Source organism: Schistocerca gregaria, chromosome 6, assembly GCF_023897955.1.
Source record: "Schistocerca gregaria isolate iqSchGreg1 chromosome 6, iqSchGreg1.2, whole genome shotgun sequence".
In the NCBI taxonomy this organism is placed as follows: Eukaryota; Metazoa; Arthropoda; class Insecta; order Orthoptera; family Acrididae; genus Schistocerca; species Schistocerca gregaria.
Genome location: NC_064925.1, coordinates 356515211 through 356531809, shown reverse-complemented (window position 1 = coordinate 356531809; position 16599 = coordinate 356515211).

Genomic DNA, 16599 nt, shown 5'->3' with positions numbered 1-16599 from the left:
TTTCCAAGAATGTTCATATGGAGCGCAGCGTTTTATGGTGATGAATCATGGGCAGTGGGAAAACTGGAAAGAAGGGAATCGAAGCATTTGAAATGTGGTGCTACAGAATAATGTTGAGAATCAGGTGGACTGGTAACATAATGAAATGAAGAAGTTCTCCACAGAATCGTCGAAGAAAGGAACATATGCAAAATAATGACCGCACTTACTTTAACACATCAGGAAATAGAAGCCTAACTGTACGGAATAACTTCTTGTTGAGGGTGAAAAGTTCAAGCGAAGAAAAAAAAATTGGAATTCTTGAGGTAAATAATTGACGGTGCAGGATGCAAGTGCTGCTTCCCTACATTATGGTACAGTTAATGAGTCAGGTGTGTACCATATTTAGTTGATATTACTCCAGACGCTCCTGAATTATATTTCTATGTAACGACTTATTCACTGCATCACCTCACCCTTATCAGATGTATGTTGTTCTTTTCCCCACAGTGTTTCTTTCCAGATAGTAAGTGATATGTATATAGGAAGTTCCGTTAAAATCGATTCAGTACTTTAGGGGAAGATGAGCTGCGCAGCATTTGTGCACCGCCGCCGTCAGTGTCAGCCAGTTTGCCGTGGCATACGGAGCTCCATCGCAGTCTTTAACACTGGTAGCATGCCGCGACAGCGCGGACGTGAACCGTATGTTCAGTTGACGGACTTTGAGCGAGGGCGTATAGTGGGCATGCGGGAGGCCGGGTGGACGTACCGCCGAATTGCTCAACACGTGGGGCGTGAGGTCTCCGCAGTACATCGATGTTGTCGCCAGTGGTCGGCGGAAGGTGCACGTGCCCGTCGACCTGGGACCGGACGGCAGCGACGCACAGATGCACGCCAAGACCGTAGGATCCTATGCAGTGCCGTAGGGGACCGCACCGCCACTTCCCAGCAAATTAGGGACACTGTTGCTCCTGGGGTATCGGCGAGGACCATTCGCAACCGTCTTCATGAAGCTGGGCTACGGTCCCGCACACCCTGGCCAGCAAGATCTCCGGATCTGTCCCCCATTGAGCATGTTTGGGACTGGATGAAGCGTCGTCGCACGCGGTCTGCACGTCCAGCACGAACGCTGGTCCAACTGAGGCGCCAGGTGGAAATGGCATGGCAAGCCGTTCCACAGGACTACATCCAGCATCTCTACGATCGTCTCCATGGGAGAATAGCAGCCTGCATTGCTGCGAAAGGTGGATATACACTGTACTAGTGCCGACATTGTGCATGCTCTTTTGCCTGTGTCTATGTGCCTGTGGTTCTGTCAGTGTGATCATGTGATGTATCTGACCCCAGGAATGTGTCAATAAAGTTTCCCCTTCCTGGGACAATGAATTCACGATGTTCTTATTTCAATTTCCAGGAATATATATATATATATATATATATATATATATATATATATATATATATATATATATATATATATATATATATACTGCCAGAAAAAAGTACACTATTTGGAGTTTTTAAATCATATGGAGTACATGAAATAATTACATTTACTGATCAATAGCGTAAGCGGTTCTGAGGTACCAGGTATGGGCCCATGCTGAGACAACCACATCAGTAGGTGGCGTAACCTATACTGGCGGCACTGCAAGCACTGACTCTGGCATACAGTCGACTGTACAGACAGCGAATACTGTCTTGGGATGGAGTATGCCATGCCTGCTGGATTTGCTCACGTAATTCTGTAAGAGAGTGAGTCGCACGAGTCACTTGTCATCCCGTCATGTCCCACCTTTCTGTTGCAAGAACGGCCAAAGAATGGATTTAACAACATTCTGCAGATACCTAGAACTAATCAGTGTCCCCTCCAGAAATACTACAGGGAAAAAAGAGTTGTAACTTATTGCACCCCAGACCCTACCTTGTGTTTGACCAGTGTGTCCCAGATGAATGCACGCTATGAAAAAGCGCTTACCAAGTCTACGTTGTACATGCCAACCATCACTTGCGAGCAGGCAGAATCCGCTTTCACCATTGAAAACCACAGTGTATAACGCTCCAAGCGATCCTCTGACAGCACCAGTCCACCAGTTGAGCCACGCATGACGATACTGTGACGTGAGGGGAAGATGAGCCGATGGTATTTGAGCCCGTAGTCCCACTGCTAATAACCGGTTCACAACAGTTCGTGTTGGGCTGACAAGCCTCTTCACCTGCAGTCACAGTGGCGCTGATGTCAATGGATTCCGCCGACGATCGACATCGACCGAAGACGGGCGCTCTTTTCAAATCAGTACACCACTACGTGTGCGCTCACAGCGTAGCCAATCTCATCGTCCAAACGTCCGATATCGGACGACAATCAGCAATCAGTCAGATTTAAATAAGTTTGTCTTTTTCGCTCGTAATGGCCGACACGAAACGAAACATGCACTACGAGAAACTGATAAGTTTAGTCAGAAATGTAGTATGTGGCATCCTGAGGATGAACAATATCGTACTCGGCGTATGGTTCGGAAACTATGGACTGGAAACTCTGGTTTATTGGAAACCCCAAGTAGGCAAATTATTCACTGGAAATTTTAGGCATGGATTATAACCGCGAATCATAATTTGTTGAAGTGACAGTAGTGGCGTATCCTATGATTAAAGTTATCGTAGTCAAACTTTTTATGTTGTCTCTTTAAGTCCTCACTTCTACAGATGATTGCCTGAACTCGACTGTTCAGTATAAAATGTCGAATCAAAACACCTTCAGCCGTCTGAATTTCCACTTGTTATTTTATTTGAGCAACTGGTTTCAGCGCTACGTTACACCAGTCGGCAAGTGATGATCGAAGATATCGCTGTGTCAAAAATCTTCTTTTCACTGGACCAGTGGTGGGATTCTTCGTACACGTCGGTCAGATGGTATGAATTTGGTATAACGTAGTGTTGAAACTGGTTGATTAAATAAAATAAATGAAAATATGGGCGGAAAGTGTTTTGCTGCGATATATTTTTGTTTTGTTTTGTTTTTTGGTTGTGTTTAGGGGACAAGAGCTGTATACAAATTATTAGCCAGTAGGCTTGTGATTCTGTTACATGAAGTGGCCAACAAATGTGGTGTAAGTATGTGTTTCCACTTTACCATGCTTTAGATGTTCAGGAGTATCTTATTCGAAGTTTTGTGTTTGTCTTGCAAACGTATGCTGAATGAGAGTCATTGAAGGTTAGTTGACATATGTCTACACAAATTCAAATAAATGCAGCAAAACAGGTTTATAGTGCTTGTAGAAGTTCGATTTGAGCTGCATTAAAGATGCACTTTGGATCAAGTAAAACCAGAACTGACACTTTTAAGCCTATATCGCATTCTGAAATATACAGTTTCAAAGGTTTTGTGCGGTATTTAGAAGCTGTCTACGATGCTCCAAATACTATTTTAAAAGCTAAAATTTTCACTCTTGAATCCCAAATACTACAAAATTTTTAATTTATTCTATACTGAATTTTGGAGCTATGCATCGTGCAAATGCTCTAAAAGACACTGTAATGAAGTTGATTTTCTTTATTAAAAGTTGCACTAACTAATCTCAGTCCGAACAGGCCTTGGAAGACCTAACGTTGCCGACCGGCCGCCGTGTCAACGTCGGTCCAGAGGCGTCACTGGATGCGGATATGGAGAGGCATGTGGTCAGCACACCTTTCTCCCGGTCGTATGTCAATTTACGATAGTGGAGCCGCTATTTCTCAGTCAAGTAGCTCCTTAGTTTGCCTCACAAGGGTTGAGTACACCCCGCTTGCCAACAGCGCTCAACTTCGGTGATGTGACGGGGTGTTACAACTGCGGCAGGGCCATTGGCTTAAAAGTGACACTCAATCTAAAATAATACTACCACCAGAAATCTCGTTACGTCCTTTTTCAAAATTCAAGTGTTTAAAGAGCAGTGAAGTTTCCAGTACTAGACTCTGATTATCTGAATATACCTACCGACATTATTGCGCTATTAATTGCCGTCTTTAGAATAAAATGAGCTGCTGCGAAACCCCAAATCCACCTTTCATTAATTCATTGGCACTTGCGTCCTCACTAACAGATTTTATCTATTTATTGTGTAATAGAAATATCTACTTTCGAAACGTGAATTAATCAGTATGTGGTCATAACCTCATTCCCAAAACTTAGTAGCATAATAAACCATACTCTGAACATAGTGTTTTGGAGAGATCCTTAGTGCCGCGTATCACTGAAATTGCATATTTTCGTAGTACGTGGGTATTTTTTAAAACTTGTATTGTGATTCCAATAACCGAAAACAGGTTGTACGGTACTCTACCTGTTCTTTTCCAGAGCGATGTAGATCAATCATTTTGTCTCGAAGTACAGAGGCGTCGTGGTATCCAGCCCATCATTGTAGGTTAAAATCTAACATACCTGATACATAGAATAGATTCCAACCTAACCAAACCTGTTCGACACCGCCAAAAACTGACGAACGAGATCGGACGCACCGCGACCAAGCTGTCGTCCGATATTATCGGCCGACCTCCGGTGACGGCGTCTGATGACAATTGTCGGTGCCACTGTGGACGCAGCCTTCTATATATGATGTGGTAACTGTACAGTCGGCCACTGTCTCACAATACGACGACGTAAGCGGGCGTCTGTGCTGCGCGCTGCGCGTTTGAGAATGTTCACGTGACCACTGATACCACGTCGTTGCACAACTGGCGCGTCACGTCCTTCTCGTGTGGTACTATCTCGCCACCCGGAAAGTCACAATTTGACCCAGTTCAGACTCGCTCGGTTAGCTGCAGGAAGCACGAGTGCGTGACTCCCTTGCATGCTTGCCACCTTGCTTCACTCGTTTGCACCACACTGAGCCTTCTGGCTGTGAGGCTCCGGTAACTGTACGACGATGCTACCTGTTGGCGGACGACGTAGAAACCATTATCAGTACATGTACTATCCGCGAGGTGCCGAATGCCATCATCGGATCAAAATCGACAACGTCTTTACAAGTGTACTAATTTTTTTTTCGACACTGTAAGTCAAAGCCGTAATGTAATAATGTTACGATATAAAATGAAAAATTGAGACCGATGATGAGAATGGAAGTGGACGAACTAAGATATTTATGAGCTTCTTTAACCCCTTTTGTGGGTCTTCCGAATCAACTACAAGAAATTTTCTCCTATGGGGAAAGCTAGAGTGGAGTGTTATCTGATATGGATTAGTATTTGTCCAAAGAATTCATTTAAGAATCCTTGGGAAAGTACGCGGAAGTTATATACTGTTACATTAACTACCGATGTCACAGCTAGAACTGGAAAAGAAACTTGGCTGTCTATGATTTTCACAGGTTACAAAACTACAGATTCCAGCGGAAAGCAGGTTCCGCAGTATTAGCAGACGTGGTGTAAGGAGCTGGAAGGCCGCGCTGTCCCGCGCTCTGTGGGAAACGAGAAAACTTTTGCGAGTGGCGTAATAATGCCGAGGGGGACGGCAATCAGCAGGGCGGGGTGCAAGTCTGCGTGCACCCCGCCGTCTCCTCCACCCGCCCCTTCATTTCACAGACGAAGAATCTCTTAAGAGACCGAGAGGGGATCCGGGGCGGCAGTTGCCGACACAGTAGCGCAGTAGCGGTGGCTGCTCAACGTAGTAATTGACCAAAGTTCTTACGAGGTGAGTAAGTGTGGCAAAATCAGCTCGCAGTCTTTGTGAAACCTTATGCAGTAGTCCATTTTCGAAATGTAATTCTGTGGCGTTCAGCTGTATGTTTAATGATATATGATTGACATGTTTCGAACAGTTTAATACACGTACGGGATGTTATCCATTTCAGAATTACAAACACCTGTACATGCATATGTGCATATTTTGAGGTGACGAAAGTCACGGGATAGTTATATGCAGATATACAAATGGCGGTAGCATCACGTACACAAAACGCGGTGCATTGGCGGAGCTGAAAAATCCACTCAGGTGATTCATGTGGAAAGGTTTCAGACGTGACGGGAATTATGACTTTGAACGAGGAATGGTAGGGGGAGCTACACGAATGATACGTTCCATTTCTGAAATCGTTGGGGAATTCAAAACTCCGAGATCCACAGTGACAAGAGTGTGCCGAGAATACCAAATTCCAGGCATTACCTCACAGCACGGGCAACACGGTGACGGGTGACCTTCACTTAAAAAACTGAGAGCAGCAACATTTACGTATAGTTGTCAGTCCTAACAGACTATCAACACTGCATGAAGTAATAGCAGAAATAACATGGGACGTACGATAATATATTCGTTAAGGACAGTGCTGCGAAATATGGCGTTAATAGTATATGGCTGCAGACGGCCAACGCGAGTTCCTTTGCTAAACGCACATTACCTGCAGCACTTCTCTTGGTCTCATGATCATATCGGCTGACCTTAGACCACTGGAAGATCATGGCCTGGTCAAATGGGTCAAATGGCTCTGAGCACTATGGGACTTAACGTCTGAGGTCATTAGCCCCCTAGACGTGGAGCTACTTAAACGTAACTAATTGAGGACATGACACACATCCATGCCCGAGGCAGGATTCGAACATGCGACCATAGTAGCAGCGTGGTTCCGGACTGAAGCGCCTAGAACCGCTCCGTCACAGCGGCCGGCTATGGCCTGGCCAGAAGACTACCAATTTTAGTCGGTAAGACCTGTTGGTAGGGTTGGAGTGTGGACCCAAGTTGCCAATGAGACGATAATGGTGTGGACTGTGTTGACATGGAATTAAATGAGTTCTCTGGTTCAACTGAAGCGATCATTGACTGTAAATGGTTACGTTCGGCTGCTTGTGTTCATGTTCCCAAACAAATATTTTTGGTGAATGACAATGCACCAGGACTCAGCTGTTTGAGACAATCCGATATAATGATTTCGCCACCGAGAGCGCCTGATGGGATAATCGAGACGTCAATGCGCGCACAAAATCCTGCACTGGCATCACTTCTCCAGTTATACAAAGCTATAGAGGCAGCATGGCTCAGTATCTGCATAGGACAACCAGCGATTTGTTGTGTCCATGTCATGACGAGTTGCTGCAATATGCTGGGGAAAAGGAGGTCCAACGAAGAAGGTCCGACACGATATTACAAGAGGTATCTCACCACTTTTGTCACATCGGTATTTGTTATCTATTTTTGAGTTATATAAATCCATCGTCAGGCATCATATAGGACCAGAACTACAAACATACTCTGCGGATTACTGAGAACTGAATGGAACAGGGTACTCAACGTAGCACCACATTCTAGAGTTCCCTTCGGTTCCAGTCATGAGTGGGATGCTGGAAGAATGACTACCTAAACGCCTCAATGCACGCTGTTGTTAGCGTAACATTGTCCTCCGAATTCCTACGGGAACGGTTCATAGGGGGCTGGAGATTTTCTAGATTCGTTTACCGTCCTGACGTGAGTTAGAACTGTGTGTTGTGTTAAAATATGAAACCATTTGCGTATAGTGTGTGCAGTGCGTTTACACGTTGTGAGTGAGAAATCAACGAATGCTATAGCACCAGCCTTTCACGTTCTCAAATAACTTCGTTGCATAACAGTATTGCACACTAGGGATAAAGAGAATGAGGTAGCACTGTTTTAAACAAAGCGGCTCTGTATTCGGAAGGGTGGAGACCCCAATCATCATTCAGCCATCCTGATTGAAGTTTTGCATGGTCTTCTCAACTTGCTTCAGGGAAATGCATGAATTATCCCCACTAGAAGGTGTTTGGCAATTAGGGACAAATATTAAAGTGCTATAGGACATACAAAATTGAAAATGTAATGACTTTTTACCGACACATTGAGTAACTTCTCACATTTTTGAATGAAGAATTATATCCTCCATGTGACCACCCAAGGCCGCGCGGCAACGAGCAATGCCTTCATTGAAGTTCTCGATGACGCGTTCACTAACATCTGTTGGGATGCCGTTCATAAGCCTTTGAATTTCATCCTTGAATTGGTGTATTGTTTGTAGATTGCTCACGTAAGATCACATGATCTGATAGGCCATTCCTGGTTGCCTCGTAAAGAGATAATTTTTTGAGCATTCCTTAAAATCAGCAAAGCATCATCTTGTTGAAACCAAAAATCATCATTTTCATCGATAAGAGGGAAGAACCAATCGAAAGTATGTTTCGGTAGCGGTCGCCGTTCACGGTGAAGGTAGCTCCCTCAAAATTTTCAAAAAAGTACGCGCCGATCGCTTCTCATCTTCTACACTCACTCGCGGATTTTCGTTAGCCCAGAGTCTGTAGTTCTGCTTATTGATGTACCCATAGAGATGGAAGTGCGCCTTATCTGAGAAAATTACTCTTTTTGTCAAGTTCTTGTTCTCCGCTTGTCGAGCCAAAACCCATTGAGCAAATCAATGTCTCTTTCCATGATTGAACTCTTGTGTAAGTTGAATGTTGTACGCGTTCATTTCCAGATCTACTGAAAGGTTCAAATGGCTCCGAGCACTATGAGACTTAACAGCTGCGGTCATCAGTCCCCTAGAACTTAGAACTACTTAAACCTAACTAACCTAAGGACATCACACACATCCATGCCCGAGGCAGGATTCGAACCTGCGACCGTAGCAGTCGTGCGGCTCCGGACTGAGTGCCTAGAACCACTCGGCCACCACGACCGGCCTACTGAAAGGATTTCATGCAGTAAACTAGGTGAAAAATTCAGTTGTTGATCTCGTCGGCGAATCGATCTTCTGGTACTTACGGCCCCATTGTCACGCTCGACAGCAATGTTTTCTTGTGTCCGGACAGGAAGCGGTCTTCCTGTTTTCTTATCGTTTTTCTTTTTTTAAACAGAACTGATGATTCTGTTGGAGCAGCATTACGTCGGAGTGTCACATGCAATTCACGAACGGTTGCCGTAGGAATTTCACTGTTTTTGTGATAACTTTTTATCATTTGGATATGATGCTCAGTTGTAATGTCTTCCACGACGAAAACAAACATCAAATAACAATGCTCACTACACAAAAGCTATAGGGCTACTAATGGGAAGGATCGCTGACAAAAAACATTGAAAAATCACGGGTGCCAACCGTCATATGACAAAATGACACAAAATTCAAATTAGTTCTCAGTTCTCGGAAACCTGTAATGAAGCCCCACACTTGTCAAATTAGATCTGTAAGAATGTAAACTGTAAATGTGTGTGCGTGTGCGTGTGTGTCTGTGTGTGGCTCACGTCACTTTCGTTGTGCATAATGGCAAGATCTACGGAAGAATAAAATTACTGTTACAAATACTGTCTTCACTACTGGTTCTCGACGCCAGAGCCATACTGAGATTATTCCCTGGCAGAACTGCCAGAGCTGCCCCACCAATTCCTGTAATTTTGTTAATTTGTATTTATATGTGCAAACGTACACATAAAAAATGAAAAAAAAAATGACGGAAAAATCTTACTTGAATTAAATAAAGTATATTGCGCACAACAAATTAAATTTACTGCTGCTGTAAATATTTTACAAGTTATATAATTATTCAGAAAAATCTTAAAACAAAACCAATTTTACGTTGTATTGAATCTGGCAGTTACTGTATGCAGCTTATGGTACGACGTGTAATATAGAAAATAAAGAAAACACATTACTTACACATCATAAATTATTAATTAGAAATACAAGAGGAAGGACTGTGATAAAGAGCTAAGAAAATATCCTTTTCCGGGAGGTGTTTCTGTTACCATGATTTTACTCTGTTTTTCCTTGCTTTGACGGAAAGAAACTGAGCCTTGGAGAAATACGTATGATGTTAGATCTGCCTGAACGAACGTTAAGCATCAACTTTGTTACATTCAATAACAGCTCTCCTTAAGACACCCATGGTCCATTGATGGTATCTGAAAGGTTTAGCACGAAAGTAAATTTTTCGCTCTTTACCCACATATACATGCTGAATCATGCACTCTTTTTGTCGTATCAGCCTTCTGTCTCGTCTGATGGGACCCGCCAGGAACTGCTCTCTTGTGCCTATCTCTTCACTTCAGAACTGTACTTGCAACCTACGTCCTGAATTGTTTGTTCTATGTATTCCAAGCTCCGTCTTCCTCTATAAAAACACTCGTGTCGGAGGAACATTCGCAACTGACCTTTTTGAACCACGCTGTTCTTGGTTTTCGATTCTTATTGTATATCTTTTTGGTTTTTGCACAAAATGTATATCACATGCCTTTTCCAATAACTTACATATATTTTCCTCAGAATTTCAAAAACAATGCACCATTTTACATCATGAAACAAGTTTTTCTAGGTCCACAGATCCTATGAACGTGTTTCAATGTTTCTTGACTCTTGCTTCTATTATCAAGGACAACGACAGAAGTGACCTCCTTGTGCCTTTACTGAGAAGTGGGAAACATGCTCAAGCATACTTAAACTCAGTAAAGACAAGAGAATAATTACCAATGACACACAAACTCTGGTTTGTAATTTCCAACAGATTTTATTTAACAATTGCGTGACAACAGTGAACTGCTGTTACCCCAGAATAATATAATATATATATCATCATCATTTAAGACTGATTATGCCTTTCAGCGTTCAGTCAGGAGCATAGCCCCCTTATAAAATTCCTCCATGTTCCCCTATTCAGTGCTAACATTGGTGCTTCTTCTGATGTTAAACATATTACTTCAAAATCATTCTTAATCGAATCCAGATACCTTCTCCTTGGTCTGTCCCGACTCCTCCTACCCTCTACTGCTGAACCCATGAGTCTATTGGGTAACCTTGCTTCTCGCATGCGTGTAACATGACCCCACCATCTAAGCCTGTTCGCCCTGACTGCTACATCTATAGAGTTCATTCCCAGTTTTTCTTTGATTTGCTCATTGTGGACGCCCTCCTGCCATTGTTCCCATTTACCAGTACCTGCAATCATCCTAGCTACTTTCATATCCGTAACCTCAACCTTGTTGATAAGGTAACCTGAATCCACCCAGCTCTCGCTCCCTTACAACAAGGTTGGTCGAAAGATTGAACGGTGCACAGATAACTTAGTCTTGGTACTGACTTCCTTCTTGCAGAAGAGAGTAGATCGTAGCTGAGCGCTCACTGCATTGGCTCTGCTACACCTTGCTTCCAGTTCTTTCACTATGTTGCCAACCTGTGAGAATATGCATCCTAAGTACTTGAAACCGTTCACCTGTTCTAACTTTGTTCCTCCTATTTGGCACTCAATCCGTTTATATTTCTTTCCCACTGACATTACTTTCGTTTTGGAGACGCTAATCTTCATACTATAGTCCTTACATTTCTGATCTAGCTCTGAAATATTACTTTGCAAACTTTCAGTCGAATCTGCCATCACAACTAAGTCATCCGTATATGCAAGACTACTTATTTTGTGTTCACATATCTTAATCTCACCCAACCAGTCTATTGTTTTCAACATATGATCCATAAATAATATGAACAATAAGGGAGACAGGTTGCACCCTTGTCTTACCCATGATATATATAATTGCCCTAAATTTTGAAACATTACTAAACAGGCAAAATGTCTATGGGCGTCAAAGGCCACCCCAAACAATAACTAATTTTAAAACCCTCTTTACATAAATCTTAAGAACCAAACAAACAATAAATGCTTCCAGAATGAGAATTTTCACTCTGCAGCGGAGTGTGCGCTGATATGAAACTTCCTGGCAGATTAAAACTGTGTGCCCGACCGAGTTCGAGTCTCGGTCGGGCACACAGTTTTAATCTGCCAGGAAGTTTCAAACAATAAATGGTTTACTGAGAAAAATTTCCACAGAAGCAGGACACCTTTTAAGGTATAACAACATAGATAAATCACAATTTCTCTTTCTGAATAAGTTATTTAAAACCAAGTACACCAAAAGGCATCCTTCAGGTATTACAAAATTTCAGCGACAAGTAATGGCACACCAGAGGTGCGCGGAAGATGCAAACCAGACAGAGTCAAAATGAAAGCTGAAAGGAACGGTGAAGAAGGAAATACGGATGCCTCGGCATCACCAGGAACAAATAATAAAATACTCAACTTAAATTCGCCGAAAAACGTGAGTCTACTGATAAACACAGCGACAGTTCAAACTGGCCGCCGCCAAATCGTCGTCCCCAGTTGAACGACCAGCTACAACAAGAATATAATTATCTTCTGGTAAACCTTCCGGGATGTAAGGTCGTGGTCCATGAAACTCTTCAGCTCCTAACGTTTCATCCAGAGCTGCGCTGGACATCTTCAGAGGGGTGTTTCTTCTCCGGCGAGTCCTGCCGACTGACGGGTCGGACGTCTGAGAGCGACTTACATATCGTAGAAAGTGGGCGTAGCCAGTGTTACATGTGATATGCAGAGATAATCTTTGTCAGAGATAAAACTTAACTATCGATCGTAATCTCGTGACAGATAAAACTGTCTAGCAATTCTGTAGTGCTAATGTCCAAATATCACTAAGTTTCATGGTATCTTCTTTCCGATTAAAATTATCCCTATGTTTATATATTTCAATTGTTTCTCTACAAAGCCGTGGGTAATAGTTCGTCGTCGTAGATGAAATTTTTGTTTCTGAAAACTTCACTTGATGATTTCCTGATGGAAAAGCGTGTTCTGCTACAGCCGATTTGTCTGTTTTTCCTAATCGGCAAAGACTTCTGTGTTCTTTTAACCGTGTATTTACGCTTCTCTTCGTTGTTCCGTAAATACACTGTTGCTTCTTCAGAGTTTAACTTTTAGATGCAGTCAGTAATGGCCTAATGTTAAATCCGAATCCGGTCGTGTGAATTTAATAAATTTCCACAAAAAGAAGTAGCTGGAACGGCTTTTAACTAACTGAAAATCGATTGTGGGACCAGCAGCATCATCGTCTTCACACAAAGACAGAATGATACTCGCATGTGCACTAGTGACTTATGGAGGCTGCTCACAGCCTGTAAAATTGAGGGCATGCTGTTCAACTACAGCGGTTGTCGTATTCACTATTAAACTTCCGTGTATATCTTTCAGTTGATTTATGTCTCTTATTTGTTTCAACAGATCTGAAGATGTTCAGAGCATGAAGGAAACCATTTACCACCGTGAGAAAAAAAGCGACAGTAAACTGCAAGAAAATGGAATAATTATGCAGTTTTTCCACTTGACATGATGTCAAGGTTTTTTAAATACCGCAGACTTTATTTTTACCCTTAGCGCAGTTTTCAACTGTAACTATTAGAATGCAACATCTGAAAACTAAACGTGGCAGTGCTGGCGGCAGTATCTTGAGTGTGTATGCTGCACCAATCGAGGTGATGTAGTGGTTAGGACACTGGACTCACATTCGGTAGGAGGTCGGTTCTAATCCCCGTCCGGATTTTCGTGATTTCCTTAATTCGTTCCAGGCAAATGCCGGGTTGATTTCTTTGAAAGGGCACAGCCGATTTCCTTCCCCTTCCTTCCCTAATCCGAGCTTGGGCTGAGTCTCTAACGAGTTCGATGTCACCAGGGCGTAAAACCCTCATTTTCCTTCCTTCCTTGGACATTATCGACTACAGTAACGTGTTCTGCTGTAGTTGTCACTAGCTGAAGTTCTTTGCCTTGCCCATACAGAGACAGAAAGTAGGTGGCAGTGTTGCACCTGGATATTATGCCTTAGGGTACATAATGTTGTCTGGTCTATGTTTCAATTTAGTAACTGGTTTTAGAATCACGTAATGGAATGTACGCTAGAAACGGCCCTAATTACTTTCCGATATTTTCTACCCATTTTGCTGTGCAGCGTTTGAAAACATTGCTAAATATACATAGTTCAGTGACATTAAAGTTATTTGGAGGATATTACCAACTCTTTAGTTACAGAGTTCTGTACCGGTACATTTTTAAAACTAGTTACGTAACGTATGGGCGTTAAAGTCATACTTCTTCGGCGTGCACCATCTCGTACCTTGAGACGGAAGAACTTTTTCTAGCATGCGACGCGTGATATTTAACGAATGAGAAGAGTTTCCTTAAAGTCCTAATAATTTTTACTGCCTTGAAAATGAAAATTTGCGTTACTTGTCAATATCTTATGTTTCAAAATGCTTTTAACTTGAGAATGGTTTTTGATAATACAGCTTCTTAATCCGTTTTCCCCTTGCTGGTTGTTAGTGTAGAAACAGGTGTATACTTTCTCAAATATTCTATTTCACAAACGTAACGGAAAAGAATTAGATGCGTTCTGGCGAAATGAAAACTGTGACAGCAAGAAAAATCTTCCACTACATCACATTTAGCTCCACTCGTCCCACCCATTTCCATTGAATTGCGTCTTTTAGCGGCGGTAGACCTCTAAGGGGCTATTCCAAAGATAAAAAAGTTTTTTCATACATCTGAACTAACTTCTCAATTTGTTTCCTTTACTCCACTTCGCAGAACTGCAACAAAACCTATTTCAGCTGCATTCACTAATAATATTTTACCAGACATGTGACACGTGGAAAAGGTTATATCTGACAATGGACCACAATTTCGTTCTGCAATTTGGACACATCCGTTGCACAACAGAAAGATGAAAGCCGTTTTTATTTCCAGGTGCTACGCTTCCTCAAATGCTTGTGAAAGACATAGGAAATCTTTGCACACTTTATTGCCAAAAACAAAGCATTGAAAGGGGCAAATATATTCAAATTTTTAGGGCACCATTATTTCAATTCCTAATTACTCAACTTCGTTTTCACCACATTTATTCTGAAGAATAAAAATACACCAATCAGTCATATTGAACTGACTGTGTGTGAAATCTTATAAGACTTAACTGCTAAGGTCTTCAGCCCCTAAGCTTACACTCTACTTAACCTAAATTATCATAAGGACAAACACACACACCCATGCCCGAGGGAGGATTCGAACCTCCGCCGAGACCAGCGGCACAGTCCATGACTGTAGCGCCTTAGACCACTAGGCTGAACTGATTGACACTGCAATTAATAATATAAGAAATACAGCCGAGAAGAGGAAAACGCTACAAAAGAAGGTAAGTTACATTAGAAAATTAGAAGTTGAACCAAAAGTTTTGGTTCGAGTGCCCCGATTCTCTTGTAAATCAAAGAACAAGTGTCAGAAATTTGCATTGCTTTATGACGGACCGTTCCGAGTTCGACGAATTCCACATCGCGACGTAGTACACATTGAAACAATCAGAACGAAAGTGTCGCGAGTTCTTCATCACATCACCAATATAAAACCATTCACTGACTAATTATTTGACTTTGGCTTCTCTAATAATGAGAAAAACGCACTGATATTTACCAGTCAGGTTGTGACAATACTTGTTTCATTTTCCCCTGACATCAACAGTTTGTACATAATTAATAGTTGAGATTTTTCTACGAGTTCTCTTTCATTCAGATGTATGTGTATATAAAAATAACGATTTTATGATTCATACAATACTATAAGTATACATTTCGTTAGTTTATTTTCATTGTGTTATGGCCTTGATATAATAGATACAATGATTATTACAGAGCGTATACAATGACATATTCTAAGACAAATGACCCGGATCTTTACAGTCCATCATTTTACAAGCAAAGGTTACATAAAGGACGACAGGAATGATTTTTTTTCATCGAAGATAAAGCAATCACAGAAGATAAAAGTAACATGAGAAAAATTGACATCGAATTTTGCCGGTCAGAATGCACTTCCTCTTACAGGCTAACGTACTGAAGTAGGCAGTAATGGATTCCAGATAGGAACAATAAAACAGGTAGCATATGTATATTTGCATAGGTACAACATGTACTGTAAAAATCAGAGAAGATATTTAATATCAGCGCCTTGCACTGAGGTACTCTTAACACTCATCAACAACCATGGTTTCTTCGTTGAATGTAAGAATTTTATTATAAGTATCGTATGTGAAGACTTAACGGCCGACCTCTGTGACCGAGCGGTTCTAGGCGCTTGAGTCCGGAACCGGAATGCTGCTACGGTCGCAGGTTCGAATCCCGCCTCGGCATGCATGTGTGTGATGTCCTTAGGTTAGGTTTAATTAGTTCTAAGTCTAGGGGACTGATGACCTCAGATGTTAAGTCCCATAGTGCTTAGAGCCATTTGAAAGCTTAAAGACTTGTTATAGATGAAGTATGTAAAGCGATGATTGATGGATTTTTATAATGAGGATGTGATGAGTTAATAAGAAGCGAGGATCACGAACCCTTTATGACTATTATTGTTTTTGATATGAAGTATGGAATGTTGATGTTAGGGATGATTAGGGATTATGATAATTTTGTCCTTGGTACGTGCTTTGCTAATTGTAATGTGGTGTTTCTCTGATGAGAAGACATAATTTATAATTGTTTTCATTCTGTATTTTTACGTTGCTTGTTGGTAGATATTAAGTACTCTTCTTGATCCACTTAGATTTAGCATTTGGAGTTATTATAAGAAATTGGCACGTGCATAGGTTAAGATTTTGTAATCACTTTTTCATTTGCTTTATGTTTTATGACTTAGAGACGACAGAAAAAGGTAATAATTTCCTTTCTTTTGTAAAGCAGAAAAATATTGTGCACATTCCTTTCTTTTCCTTCCCTTTACCCTGCATCCTTATACGCACATATTCGAACAAAAAAATAAAAATAAGTAAATAAATTC